General features: G+C 34.7%; 1 non-coding gene across 1 annotated transcript; it reads right to left on the reverse strand.

Annotated features, from left to right (window-relative positions):
* Positions 1–763: 763 nt before the first annotated feature.
* On the reverse strand, positions 764–836 carry Trnar-ccu (transfer RNA arginine (anticodon CCU)). Its single transcript has one exon. It is a non-coding gene; the product is annotated as a tRNA-Arg (tRNA).
* Positions 837–17,068: the final 16,232 nt, after the last annotated feature.

The raw sequence follows: 17,068 nt of genomic DNA on the forward strand, positions 1-17,068 counted from the left end.
ATAAAAAAAAGAATGTACTTTAAACGTCAAAGGAAAAAGTTAAGGACAGGGTGTTTCCTTAAAAAGCTCTCGTTTACTTGTGAACATCCAACGGCAATTGCAGATAACCATTTACATAGACCATTATTTAACAACATTTCTTTTCAGATTGATCGTTTCAGATGCTAAATGAAGAGTAAAATGTGAAATCACATTATAGAAGAAAGCAAATCCGTCAATAGAATATTGTTTAAGATAGTGAATATTCTGTCGAAATGTTAAGCAACCATTTCATGTGAACGGAATTGTATTAAGAAATATTTATGTAAATATAATCTGTTTTTTTTTTTTTTTTTTCCTAAGAAGTAGCTGTTGTAAAACATTTGACGTTAAAATGCTGAAATGATACCGTCTTATGCAAATACTCTGGCACATTTAGTGTGTGAAGTAAGCTTTACTAAGACTATTCTAGCACGAGATAACCTGGGCATAACAATTAGGTAAACAGGTAACCAAAAAATGCATTATTATCGGTTTGTATCATCCGATAAATTCATTAAAATCTTGTATTTCTAAAAGTTGCAGTGTTTTCGGTAACTTGGTTCATGTTTAAAAACAAATATTTTTTCTTTAAAAAACACACTTATCAAATTTCAATACAAATTTACTTTTTACAATAAATTAATTAATTTAAAAAAAAAAGTAATGCTTGTCCTGTCGCTAATAATTGGTATTTGGTTATTTCAGAATGAAAAAGAGAGTGAAAAAAAAATTGTTAATTGAGAACCTCCGGCGGGACTCGAACCCGCAATCCCCGGCTTAGGAGGCCGGTGCCTTATCCATTGGGCCACGGAGGCATGCATGACATGCTGCATATATCATGCTTATTCAACATATTACCGTGCGATAAGTTAAAAAACAACATAAGCTACAATCATATAACTTCCCGGAATGTAATAAATATATAATAATTCTATTAGAATGAATCACGTTCTTTACATATCAGTCGATTGTCATGATACATCCATTAGACCTAGATTCAACAGTTGTTTTTGCACAGGTCACTAATGCAAGCAGGAAGCAAATTTTCCGCCACTTCAATCAGCTAATGTTCAATTTGATATTTTCAATGATGATTCTTACATATTTTTGGCCAGTAAACAATAGGAACATGACTGTGTTAACCGTTAATTTAATGTACCAATATACCCCAGCTAACTTTATTAGTTGTGGGACGTTGTCTCATTTTATAGTGAAATCCGTGATTACACTACCAACTTAGATACATTCCATAGTGAAATCCGTGAGTACATCACAGACATATACATTCTATAGTGAAATCCGCGATTACATCACAGACATATACATTCTATAGTGAAATACGCGATTACATCACATATACATTCTATAGTGAAATACGCGATTACATCACATACATATATATTCTATAGTGAAATACGCGATTACATCATATATACATTCTATAGTGAAATACGCGATTACATCACAGACATATACATTCTATAGTGAAATACGCGATTACATCACAGACATATACATTCTATAGTGAAATACGCGATTACATCACAGAAATATACATTCTATAGTGAAATCCGCGATTACATCACAGACATATACATTCCATAGTGAAATCCGTGATTACATCACAGACTTAGATACATTCTATAGTGAAATCCGTGATTACATCACAGACATATACATTCCATAGTGAAATCCGTGATTACATCACAGACATAAATACAATCTATAGTGAAATCCGTGATTACATCACAGACATAGATACATTTTATAGTGAAATCCATGATTACATTACAGACTTAGATACATTCTATAGTGAAATACGTGATTACATCACATACTTAGATACATTTTATAGTGAAATCCGTGATTACATCACAGACTTTAATACATTTTATAGTGAAATCCGTGATTACATTACAGACTTAGATACATTCTATAGTGAAATCCGTGATTACATCACATACTTAGATACATTCTATAGTGAAATATGCGATTACATCACAGACATATACATTCTATAGTGAAATACGCGATTACATCACAGACATATACATTCTATCGTGAAATACGCGATTACATCACAGACATATACATTCTATAGTGAAATACGCGATTACATCAGAGACATATACATTCTATAGTGAAATACGCGATTACATCACAGACATATACATTCTATAGTGAAATACGCGATTACATCACAGACATATACATTCCATAGTGAAATCCGTGATTACATCACAGACTTAGATACATTCTATAGTGAAATCCGTGATTACATTACAGACATAGATACATTTTATAGTGAAATCCATGATTACATCACAGACATAAATACAATCTATAGTGAAATCCGTGATTACATCACAGACATAGATACATTTTATAGTGAAATCCATGATTACATCACAGACTTAGATACATTCTATAGTGAAATACGTGATTACATCACAGACATAGATACATTTTATAGTGAAATCCGTGATTACATCACAGACTTAAATACATTCTATAGTGAAATCCGTGATTACATCACCAAATTAGATACATTCTATAGTGAAATCCGTGATTACATTACAGACATAGATACATTTTATAGTGAAATCCATGATTACATCACAGATTTAGATACATTCTATAGTGAAATCCGTGATAACATCACAGACATAGATACATTTTATAGTGAAATCCATGATTACATCACAGACATTGATACATTCTATAGTGAAATCCGTGATTACATTACAGACATTAATACATTCTATAGTGAAATACGTGATTACATCACAGACTTAGATACATTCTATAGTGAAATCCGTGATTACATCACAGACTTAGATACATTCTATAGTGAAATCCGTGGTTCCCTCACAGACTTTAATACATTTTATAGTGAAATCCGTGATTACATCACATACTTAGATACATTCTATAGTGAAATCCGTGATTACATCACAGACTTAGATACATTCTATAGTGAAATACGCGATTACATCACAGACTTAGATATATTCTATAGTGAAATACGTGATTACATCACAGACATAGATACATTTTATAGTGAAATACGTGATTACATCACAGACATAGATACATTCTAAAGTGAAATCCGTGATTACATCACATACTTAGATACATTCTATAGTGAAATACGCGATTACATCACAGACATATACATTCTATAGTGAAATACGCGATTACATCACAGACATATACATTCTATAGTGAAATACGCGATTACATCACAGACATATACATTCCATAGTGAAATCCGTGATTACATCACAGACCTAGATACATTCTATAGTGAAATCCGTGATTACATCACAGACATAGATACATTTTATAGTGAAATCCGTGATTACATCACCAACTTAGATACATTCTATAGTGAAATCCGTGATTACATTACAGACATAGATACATTTTATAGTGAAATCCGTGATTACATCACAGACTTAGATACATTCTATAGTGAAATCCGTGATTACATCACAGACATAAATACAATCTATAGTGAAATCCGTGATTACATCACAGACTTAGATACATTCAATAGTGAAATCCGTGATTACATCACAGACTTAAATACATTCTATAGTGAAATCCGTGATTACATCACAGACATAAATACAATCTATAGTGAAATCCGTGATTACATCACAGACTTAGATACATTCAATAGTGAAATCCGTGATTACATCACAGACTTAAATACATTCTATAGTGAAATCCGTGATTACATCACCAACTTAGATACATTCTATAGTGAAATACGTGATTATATCACAGACATAGATACATTCTATAGTGAAATCCGTGATTACAGTACAGACATTAATACATTCTATAGTGAAACTCGTGATTACATCACAGGCTTTAATACATTCTATAGTGAAATACGTGGTTCTATTACAGACTTAAATACATTCTATAGTGAAATCCGTGATTACATCACAGACATAAATACAATCTATAGTGAAATCCGTGATTACATCACAGACATAGATACATTCTATAGTGAAATCCGTGATTACAGTACAGACATTAATACATTCTATAGTGAAATACGTGATTACATCACAGACTTAGATACATTTTATGGTGAAATCCGTGATTACATCACAGGCTTTAATACATTCTATAGTGAACTACGTGGTTCTATTACAGACTTAAATACATTCTATAGTGAAATCCGTGTTTCCATCACAGACTTTGATAAATTATTTCTACCATTGTAAAAAAAAGACAATCTTACAACAAATGATAATGATCGCTGCAAAAACGCATTCCTAGTCTATTATATCGTAGAAACATTTTCTTTCTAACGTCAAAAACGTACATGTATAAATATACCGATCAGATCAGAGGCCTAACGTAGAGGCCTTTGATGAAATAGACTATAAGTTAATTTATTCTTTAAAATAAAAACCATTAAAGTTTACAGATGCAAGAAGGGTTTTTCCCCTGCCCAACGAAATGCACATAAACATATGATGACGAGCAACCAAGCGGCGAGTGGGCGGGTAAGGGCGTTTTTATATCTTGGCACAAATTCCATTTTTTCTTTCATCTCTGTTTTTTCTAACATTTAAATTAAATAATTTTTCTCGTAACACTAACAGCAACTGTAACAGTAGACCTGAGCTAATTTATCGCCACATTTTATTCTGAAGTAAACTGTTTTCGATTTACGGATCGGTCGCGTTTTATTGAAATACACAAAAGGAAGGACTGTCCTGTCCCTTCCATCATCAAGATGTGCACTTTACATGAAAATACGCTAAGTCATAGTCAAGTTGCAAGTAAAATACGCCCGGAAGGTTTAGTACACGGATAACAATATGTCTGAACTAGAATTGTTCTTATGACAAATCAGGCTGTTTCCGTAGTGTACGGAATAGTACGTAATCCGACGTCTACTGTTTCCGAAGTGTACGGAATAGTGCGGAATCCGACGTTAACTGTTTCCGTAGTGTACGAAATAGTACGGAATCCGACGCGTACTGTTTCCGTAGTGAATGAAATTGTACGGAATCCGACACCGACTGTTTCCGTAATGTACGAAATAGTTCGGAATCCAACGCCTACTATTTCCGTAGTATACGAAATAATGCGGAATCCGACGCCGGCTCTTTCCGTAGTGTACGAAATAGTACGGAATCCAACGCCTACTGTTTCCGTAGTATACGAAATAATGCGGAATCCGACGCCGCCTCTTTCCGTAGTGTACGAAATAGTACGGAATCCGAAGCCGACTGTTTCCGAAGTGTACGATGATTGTACGGCATCTGGCCGGCTGCGGTGTATTTAGATGGTTATCTGTTACAATCCATACGTCAGTTCGAGTAATACGCTTCACGCTGTCAACGAAACGTCACTTCTATCCTATCCTATTGACATTACCAACATGAAAAAAATGTTTAGTCAGAACTATGAATTATTCTATGAATGATCGTGTGGCGGACATTTTTTCATCTTTCAGGATAAAAATAAGTATTCTGTATGTTCCCACGTCAGTGTTAATTCAGCTGGTCGGAGTATCGGGAAATGTTCTTCCGTGAACTTGTTTCATGATACCAGTAAATATTGTATAATGCTAGTAAATATTGTATGATACCAGAACATATTGTATGATACCAGTAAATATTGTATGATACCAGTAAATATTGTATGATACCAGAACATATTGTATACCAGTAAATATTGTATGATACCAGAAAATATTGTATACCAGTAAATATTGTATGATACCAGAACATATTGTATACCAGTAAATATTGTATTATACCAGAACATATTGTATACCAGTAAATATTGTATGATACCAGTAAATATTGTATTATACCAGAACATATTGTATACCAGTAAATATTGTATACCAGTAAATATTGTATGATATCAGTAAATATTGCCGTCGCCCTCCATCATCTAAGTAACACGTGTCGTTGCTTTCAAGGTCAGTCACCTGACTAATTTAAATAAATCAGGTGAAATCGATAAATCAAGAATATTGTGAATTCCAATTATATCTATTACATCCAATACTGGTACATTGTAGTGTGATGAAATTTGACACAGAAAAGATGTATTTCTTGTATCTATTTCACGTGTATTTAGAACTCATGCTACTTGTCGTGACAATGACAGAGTGAGGACATCTTAAATCACATTAAAACTAATGGACATTAAAAGTATTGCGGTATCTCGTGATAAAAAGTCATACTTGGCTGTAGATATCATATATTTTTTGTAAATGATAGTGCATTACTGTATTGGTTCTATGATTCTGAATAATAAGAAGATCGTCAACCACTCCCACTGTTATCTGATCACTTAACCTTTGACCTGTATCAGCGAACTTGTCCGGGATTTTCAGTTGGTAACGATTTGTTATAGAGATATCTTGTGGTAACCCAATATACACCTTCTTTGTAGAATGGTCCTAAAATACAAATAACAAAAAAATAAGAATAAGCAATATCCCACAACTTGTCTATCATTTTTTATTTTTGAAGATAATTATGGAATATTTTACTAACGCACAATGTCGGCGTGCATTTAATCGCTTTAGATGATCCGGATGGAGCACGCGTGGGCTGTTACTGTTGCAGGAAATCCCCCCCCCCCCCCCCCCCCCCCCCCCAGAAGACATGTGATTGGGTAGATACATTTCATATTTCCACCACAGGATCGAAAAAAATCGAACCTCGTTCACTTGGACGGAAGGCGGAAAGTTTGTCATCCAATTCAGGAATCAAACCCTTGATCGCATGAATACCGAATGTGTTACTTAAACTGTGACCACAGACCAGGAAAGAGAAATGGAAAGCCCCCTGTATCTTTAAACAAGTTCTAGTCAGTAATTTCTGGTCGGTACAATTATAAAGTTTGGTCTGATCACATTTCATTATAGTGCATACTTGTGCAAAACTTAATCAGATTAAATTTTGAGTAAGTTTGAGAAACAATACATACTGATATATACAAAGTAGTTGTGTTCTAAACTTCCATCCCGTCATGTAATTATGAGAACACGTGTTGTGGGGAGGGGTGGAGGGGGCGTGACTAGGGTGAAGGAAAAATGTATAACTGTTTGATCTTTAGATTAATTAATGTATTATCACACCATTCTCCACCCCAAAGTCAACCCAAATAGGCCGAGATTTATAAACATAATACCTGAATCCTTTGGAAGAAATTAGTATTCCGAAGGAAAGACCTACCAAAGAAACATTATAATATATATTAATCCGTATCGATACTAATGCCTTCTTTTGAACATGTTGTTCATGGTGGCGCCATTTCCATGTATTTCAAAAGGCCCGATGCGACCTGAACTATTTGCCTGCTATGTAGTTTCAAAGACCATACTGAATGATAGGAAACCATTTTGTTAATTTCTATAAAAAAAATAAACAGTAAATGAGCATTCTAAATATTATTTAAATATTTCTGACGATTGTACGAGCTTTTCTGTTACTCTGGTATCGTTCTTAAAAATAATATAAAAAAGAATGTATTTTTACTCTTGTTTCAAAATCTTGCGATCGGAGGGCAAGTTCGTGATCTTTGGCATAACTGGCACAAGAAGCTGCAAGAGATACGAGCATCAACGCGACGATGCTTTACGGAACCAGCCGAGCAAGACCCAGGGGACGATCGATGGCCACCCCAGATAAATCCGAAATCATCAAAATAAGCTATCGGGCGTTAAGGCACAATGGCGGCTCGTGATCGGTGATAATAGACACGGGTTTTCTTCGTTATCCGATACACGCCTCCTTATACTGAATCTCTATAGGAGTTTGAATGGCCTCTTTGGAAACCATTTATCCGGAAAGAGAAAGAGTATCTGTCACACAATGGAAAGGTAGTGAAGCGCCTGCGCTGTAATATAACTGTTTTCTTTATGTTGGCTAAAGGGTTAAAACTTATTGTTTCGAGATGAAAATTTATTCCGTTTTTCCTTTTTTTATCGCCGTCATCCTTATATCCCGTCCTTTGTGAATTGTCTCCCTTTGTGAGAAACTTAAACTCTATCCATAACGATATGTACTATTATTGTCATATCTCAATAACGTGCTGTGTTTATTTATCAAGAATATAAAGAAAAAAGAAAAGAGATAATGTTTTGATAACATACAATAATTGAAGTTTTGGTGATAACATCAACATGGTGATGCGACATGTTACATTCCTTCTTTGAATATTAATACGAGTCGTGTTAATGATATTTGGTCCTACGTCTGACTTAAAAGAATGGTAACTTTAAACGTAGGAATGCTTCCGTCGACAAGGACACACGTTTTTTAAAGAGAAGGATACAAACTAGTATGTGACCTTTGTAGGGGAGGGATATCAATAGACCCATCACAACAGTAACTTATTTAACTGCCTTGGTAACATACACACGCACAATTAGTTGACAGAAATGACACGTAGTTTTAAGGAACTGAAATATACATTTGTAGCTTACGATTGAATCTTGTTGTAATTAAGCTTTTATAGTGTTAAAGTATCAATATACTTTTTTCATTTACACTGAAAACCGATTTGAAAAAAGAGAAAATCACCATTTCTAAATTGTGTTTTTACACCGTGACGTGACGAAATAGAAAGCGGTTATCAGATAACGTTGTTAAAATACTGGACACATTTTTGAAACACGCAATCTTTATGTTTTTACATAAATATGTCTTAATTTCCTAAAAAAAATCCAATGCACGAATTCAATTAGTTTCGTTTGATGTTTATAATGAAATGACAGCGTAGAACTACGTAGAAGGTGTTCTATAAATATCGCGGAGGAAGTGTTGCAAATGTCGTACGTGTCCGATAACAGTATACACGGCACACTGGATATACATGTTACTGCAGCATCTTGTCTTATACAGTTTTAAGTCTGTCCTACATATATACTGTAAAGGAATATGAGTCTGTCCTACATATATACTGTAAAGGAATATGAGTCTGTCCTACATATATACTGTAAAGAAATATGAGTCTGTCCTACATATATACTGTAAAGAAATATGAGTCTGTCCTACATATATACTGTAAAGGAATATGTGTCTGTCCTACATATATACTGTAAAGAAATATGTGTCTGTCCTACATATATACTGTAAAGGAATATGTGTCTCTCCAACATATATACTGTAAAGGAATATGTGTCTGTCCTACATATATACTGTAAAGGAATATGAGTCTGTCCTACATATATACTGTAAAGGAATATGTGTCTGTCCTACATATATACTGTCAAGGAATATGTGTCTGTCCTACATATATACTGTAAAGGAATACGTGTCTGTCCTACATATATACTGTAAAGGAATATAGATATCATTTTTTCTATTCTATCTCCTGCTCCTTCTCATCCACCTGTGATGATGGTGCTGCTCTGCCTCCTTTTCCCAACCCTCAAAGTATGTTCTCCTCCCTCCTCCTCCTCCTCCTCCTCCTCCTCCTCCTCCTCCTTCTCCTCTTCCTGCTTTCCTCTCTCCCTGTCCTTCTTTCCTCCTCACCTTCTCATCCTTCTCCTCTTCTTATCCTCCTCCTCTTCCTCTTTTCCTCTCCCTCCTGTCCTTCTTTCCTCCTCTCCTTCTCATCCTCCTCCTCCTCTTCCTCTTTTCCTCTCCCTCCTGTCCTTCTTTCCTCCTTTCCTTCTCATCCTTCTCCTCTTCTTATCCTCCTCCTCTTCCTCTTTCCCTCCTGTCCCTCTTTCCTCCTCTCCTTCTCATCCTTCTCCTCTTCTTATCCTCCTCCTCTTTCTCTTTTCCTCTCCCTCCTGTCCTTCTTTCCTCCTCACCTTCTCATCCTCCTCCTCTTCCTCTTTTCCTCTCCCTCCTGTCCTTCTTTCCTCCTCTCCTTCTCATCTGTCTCCTCCTCCTCCTTTTCATTAATACCCTCTTCTTTTTCCCTTTCCATTTCCTCCTGTCCTTCGTCTCAGTTCCCCTCTTCCTATTTGGTTGCTCTCTTCTTCCTCGTTCTAAACTTATCTCCTCTTAATGCCTTTTTCCTACATTCTATCCACCCCCATCTCCTCTTCACGTCCTCATCAACCCCCTCTTCTTTCTCCCCAGACTTCTCCTAACCTATCAACGTTCCCTCCATTGTTGTTGAGGTGCTACTACTCCTTGGTTCTATCCATCTTAATATCAACATCAAATTTTGCTCCTTCTCTTTTTACATGTTCCTCTATTGATCTCCCCCTACCTGTCCTCTTATTAAGTATCGTTATCGTCAAATTTATCATTTAATGCATAGTTTTTCGTTTTCTTGGTTATAATATATACATGACCACGCCCTCTTTGTAAGTCTTGTTTCATTTGTTGCAGTGTCAATTAATTTCTTTTCCAGAATTTTTCTTAAAATCTAAGATGTCGTTATCCATTTATTGCAGGTTTCATTTGTGCATTTGACACAGAGTCACGTGTATACGTGATCGCTGAAGGTATTAAACTTTATGTCCCTTTTGATAAAAAGATGTTCGTTACGGTAACAGTTTCACTATGTAATGCTTTGCTGACGAACTGTAATCATTCTATAATAAACTTAATGCAATATTAACCATGTTTACGGTTTGTTTACTGAACAGGTTTGATATATTTTTTTTCAAATCCAGTTAAAATCAAATCACCTCTTATTGGCGCCATGTATACGTTAACCTGTAAGTATGAGGTTGTCCTACAGCTTACACGTATATAATGAGTGTAATAAACAAATACATTCCTTACCCGGCCACTGTAGGTACAGGGTTAATCTAACAGGTATGTACAGAGTTGGTAGATAACGCCTAGCCTTAATAGACACATTACATCCTGTAATGATACAGAACATGGTTTGGACTGCAATTTACAGCGCATTTAAGGAAATCGACAACGTGTGAGGATGATTTGGTGAGTGGTGTAAGATTAAATAGATAGTAAAAGTATATTCCATCATTACAACAGGCGCCGTAACGACGAGCAATTGTTATTTTAAATTTACTATTCGCTTTGAGGTTTAGGTTTGGAGGATGTCATAAACTTTCTGACTTTGTACTGAAAATACCCTCCAGGAAGAAATAATACAGGGATACACAAATTAACATTTATGTCGAGTTTTAATATACAATTACATATATATATATAAATAATTAGCGCCATACACTCACTAGACGTTATAACACAATCACTGCTACAGACCGTTCAAATATTAAGTCTCAACTTCCTCACGATAGTAATAACAACTGGAATTCGTCAATTTTAGAAAGTTCAGAAAGAACAACGAAACTATTGTAATTATAATTATGTTTAGGTTTACCTGAAAAGTCACCTTGAAAACATTCCATACTTTAGAGCCTCATCATGATATGTCCTAAATAATTTATTTAGAAAGTAGATTTCATGTTCAGAATACTGTAGGTCTACCATGCAGTATGACTACTTTATTCATTAATAGGGTACAATGTTCTAAGATGTTCCGTTCAAATTTGACATCTTCACAAATTGTTTTGGTTTTCCGATCCTCCCTATATCGGCGTAATATTTCAACGTCTATCCCTGTTTACCGTATTTTTCATATCTTATGTGATTGATCGGCCAATCAAAGGATTTTGGAGGGATTTGAAAGGTTGACATAACGGAGTAGATCACCTTTGTATTATTTTTAACAACCTTGTTTCATTCTCAAACCTTGTCTTCCCTATCCTGTTTAACCCCTGTCCAGACTCCTCCCTCTTCCATAAGTCTTCCATGCAGGATCAAGGAAAGAAAACGATGTCGACTATACATGAAGGATTGAATATATCATGTCACAATCGAAAACATTTCCCGTAAAGTTCCTTATTGAAAAGTAAGTTGAAAAGGCCAACTTGGATCTGTAAACTCCATTGCTACCTCCAGTTACCAACCTCAGTTACCACCTTCAGTTACCACCCTCATTTACCACCTTCAGTTACCACCCTAAGTCACCACCCTCAGTGACCTTGGTGTCAGTAATGTTTGACCTTGACAGATGTATGTATCTGCAGACACGATTCTAGGTAATGTATCATCTTGTTGTCAATAATGTTTGACCTTGGCGTTAGTAATGTTTGACCTTGACGTGTGTACCAGATGCATACGACTTAAATGATAAGAAAGTTCCGGTGCTGTTTATCTTTCTTTGTCTGTAATAGAAGACCGGATGTATATGATGTATCTGTTCTGATTTCTAATAACTACGACAAAATCTGGCGTTCTTATTCATAGGATGTGAACAACAGAAGACATTGTGGAGAAGAATCAAATGCATTCAATACACTTCTTTGTCTTCAACTTTCATCAATGCCCAAGAATGTTATCGGGAGTGATAAGTGATGGGAAGCATTCCAATTTATCATTGACAAACTGAGTCATTAAAAGCGAGTTTAATTGAACGATAATTGAATTCAAAACGTCAAGTAATTTTTATCTATTTTATTTCCTGTAGACGAAACAATGATCCTTAAAAGCACTATCGCAGAATGGGCATGCAAAACGGTTCTCCACTGGAACCATATAAGCTTCATATCGGGTCGAGATTATAAGTGACCTATACAGGACACTGGGAGACTTATCGCACTGGTCAGATATTTCTGAGGAATCACAGCAGATTAAGAGATGAACCATTATAGTGTCTTAAATATCAGTAGATTATGTTAGTTGATGTTTGATAAGCATGTAGTGTGTTGTTATTTGTGAATGAAAAGGGCTGAGACAAATCACGAGACCAATAACCGATTGTGATTTTGATTTCATATGTTATGAATGACGTCATCCCTTATGAAATTGAGGATATTTTGATAAATACACTCGCAAGGAATATGATGAACGAAGTGCTGACAAGCTCTAGACAGAGGAAACAGCTGTATGGTGTAGCACCACTGACGAGTCCTAGAAGGACGGAACAACTGCATGATGTCACATCACTGATGAGTCCTAGAAGGACGGAACAACTGCATGATGTCACATCACTGATGAGTCCTAGAAGGACGGAACAACTGCATGATGTCACATCACTGATGAGTCCTAGAAGGACGGAACAACTGCATGATGTCATATCACTGACGAGTCCTAGAAGGACGGAACAACTGCATGATGTCACATCACTGATGAGTCCTAGAAGGACGGAACAACTGCATGATGTCACATCACTGACGAGTCCTAGAAGGACGGAACAACTGTATGAAGTGTTCATGACATAGACTTATTTACCAACTCTTTCTTACTGTCCATATCCTATTTCTCAAAACTGTCTCCCCATGGTGTCCCGATCCAACTCTATTCGTGTCTTACATGTCCCCACTATTTTGTACATCCTTGAATATTTTGTGTATATCCTCGTCTTCAATGTTGGGTCACATTCCAGGCTGACGTGACTGGTGACAATAGATATATTCAGCTTTCCTCACTTTCCCTATATGATATAGTATATCAAGTTTGTAATTGTTTACGAGTGCTGATGTGATTAAGAGGTCAGTTCCTGTATGGTAATAAGTAGAACTGTCATTGTATACTTGTTTGTTGTTATAACCAAAGCAGTTAGCTTGAAAAATAAACTTCTAGTTTCTCTATCTAATTTTGCTACATTACTTCTGTAAATTTCTCTGAACTTGACACGAGTAGGCACGATGTCAACCACAATTGAAATTGTTTTCGTATTATAATTATGTTATCATTATAATCATTAAGTGGTCCTTGATAATATATTATCTTATTTAAGATACATCTTGCTAACGAATTTTAAATAAAAGTAATTATATTGAAGATTATCGACGCTAATGAAGTCAATTATTTTAATTGCGATATAAATTTTCAAGTTATAATTCTCGTCTTCATGAGTATCTATTTCAGTGATAAATATTTCCAATTTATCTAACAATTAATATTCTCTGCTTGATACCGATGAATTTTTAAAAGTTTATTATAGACATTTCTTTTTAATTGATAAGTAATTTAGAATGAGATTAATCTATTTAGAGGGAATAAAGGTGTTGTTTAATTTTACAGCAATTGAATTTTATTATCATATTAAGTTATATTAAATAACTTAAATGCTGTTATTAAGAGGTATTTGTTTAAACGTATGTCGTTTTTGAGAAATTTCCCGGAGAGATGTTACTATACACTGATTTTTTTTTCGGAATTAATATTTTTCGTGATTTTATACTTCTATACATTCACGAAGAAATATTTTCTTGATTCATGCAGGCTTTGATTATTGTGCTATGAATTTAAAGCCCCAATATACGTAACATTCACCAAAATTTTTGTGTAGAATCACTCATAATTATTGAGATATTCTCTAAGATGTAGTTAAAATTAAGTTATTCAAACAATAGTTACCATGACTTTGTGCATAAAGTATTGATATATGAGCAGTTGAAACTCGTTATTTGTAAACACACCTCCATTTTAAACACTCCGCCATCGAAATTACGATTGTTGCCGAACCACGTCGGAAAGTTCATGACCTGATCTCGCGAGAGTTGAGATTTCTACTGATAGAGGAAGCACATGCAGATATGTCTACGGTAAGTTTTTGTTTACAAACATTGTTTGCGAAGTCTTGTCGTAGACTTGAGGTATTTCTGTGATAAACATTCAGTTTTTGGGAAATTATTAGAAGGAATAATTAGTTTAGAAACGATACGACGCACAATTATAACGTAAGAATTCAGAAGTGGCCTGATGTATGATTGGAAAAAAAGGAAGCTACTGGTGAACGTCTGTACTGTGTCTGTCATGTTTACACACGCGGAATATGCGCATGCGCAATGTCATCACTACGAGCGGTAATATATGAATTATTGTGGGTCCCACATTGTTTATTTTCCGATTTTTTCAATTCTTATTTAAATTGAAAACAGTCAGTTTTATTTTCTTTAATTAAAGGAAAGTATTTGTTTTGTTACATATATTACGGGGAAAATAAGATAAAGTTTGTTTTTTACAGTGATTTTTACGTATATTGGGGCTTTAACATTTTCTGATATATGCCTATCGCAAAAATAAATCGCTCACGAATGCTTGAAAGTTGGCAGTATTTGAACATAGATATTAGTAAATCAGTTGATAAGACATCTGATATCGTTTTACTTTCAGAATCTCCAAGAAGGATTTGTGAAAGAAAGTTTGTGAAAGAAAATGCGTAGTTACATTATAACAGATATTTCAAATTCACTCTATGATTTTAAGGCGTAGTTACATTCTGAGGGTGTATTCTGCATTGTACATACAAAATAGGAGAGTAACAAGTTGTTCTAAGGATACCATCCTTCGACTGCTGTTAAGTTGAAAAGTATGCTAACAAGGCACATCCCTCGAATATGACCCGTCATGAGACGGAATCGTCACGGAACTCTGCTATTTATGGAAAATTTGAAAAAAATCTGATACCTCTGGTAATTGTCCGTATAATACGAAACTGATAGTCACTTTAAAGTACAAATATGGAAAGTGGAACTTTCAGCTGGTCACGAGGAAATTTTGTTTTGTTTTTTTTATAAATTGCAATTGCCTATATATAGAACTTTGCAATAAATGTTTTGTATTGTCATCTCTTGCCAAAATAAACAATGATGACATAATTTTGCAGTTGGCTGTGTTATTCTATACCAGAAGCTTTACGTTTTACGGTAACGTGGAAATAACACGTTTTTAAGGTAACGTGAAAATTACACGTTTTACGGTAACGTGAAAATAACACGTTTTACGGTACGTAGCCCGATCAATTCTTATCATTCCAGAAATTTAAATAAAAGACGACAGGCTGTATATACATTAGATAAATACAGAACATTGATTTTCTTTTTAAATTTGTAATTAATAAACATATTAATATCTTATAATATTTTAGCAATAGAGATATATAGTTGTACATTTTAAAACTGTGATGTAGGTATCAAAATGGACTTAAAGTAAGATAATTAAAGGTGTAAGGTATCAGAAAGATTAAATAACAGACGCTCAACCATTTATACCTTACCTGTTCAACCTTCCATCGACGTTATTGATTATTGATCATTTGCATAATGTATACATACAGAGTATTAACCACTTACCATACTAGGAGGATTTCCCAAAAGATATCTATATGTGTGACCGAATGACGAATTCAACGCCAGTATAGATTTCAAAGGAAGTGTCACTATTACATAGGTAATCGTTGAATTGCAGTTTTTAGAAAAATCTTTTGATTGATCAACAAAGCGGTTACATCATCGGATGTGTATCATACTGCGTGTAAATACCAACACTGCTACATATATTTACATAGAAACCCGTCCCACACAACAATAAACAAAATATATTTTTGCCGGGAAACAATAACACATAATTCTACGACGCACTTTTTAAATATAGTACAGTTGTATATTCAAAGAAATAATAGCAAACATTTTGTAGATAAAATATAGTTTGTTTTCATACATCATAAACAATTGTATACACAAAAAAGAGACATACATTGTCCTTATATTGTATCAAATCAAGCTATATACAATCTATTTATTTGGAGACAGTGCCGTTCACAAATTATCTAAAATTCAGATAATCGAGTTCCGGATTATCGAGAGTTACATGTGTGTGTCTGCCAGTCAGACAAGACTTACAATGTGCAGGTAATTGTAATTCATAAAAGTAATGTAGAGATTTATGATGTAGGAATTATCTTGTTGAACAGGTTTCTGTTATGCTAAATTGGAATAATTAATTTCTATATTTCCAGCTTCCCATCTACATTTCGCCTAGAAGAATTTTACATGTGTCTGTTTAGGAAGATTTGGCTGGTAAGCACAGATCTCTTGCTGTTTAAATTCTTACACAAGGGTTGATATATCCCTGTCACGGTACAGACCCATGTTTTGTTTCTCCCAGACATATGATAAAATAGTAACAAATTGTACCTTGTTGTTCAACGATTTCATTGCTCTATCATCAATGTTCCAAGAAATGTACTTCGGAATTGATGACGTTATCATTATGCGACATGGAAACGCTACATAAAATGATGACGTTATCAATAGGCGACATGGAAA

Source organism: Ylistrum balloti, unplaced genomic scaffold (assembly GCF_031769215.1).
Source record: "Ylistrum balloti isolate Yb309-2 unplaced genomic scaffold, AGI_CSIRO_Ybal_v1 Utg369808, whole genome shotgun sequence".
Taxonomy (NCBI): Eukaryota; Metazoa; Mollusca; class Bivalvia; order Pectinida; family Pectinidae; genus Ylistrum; species Ylistrum balloti.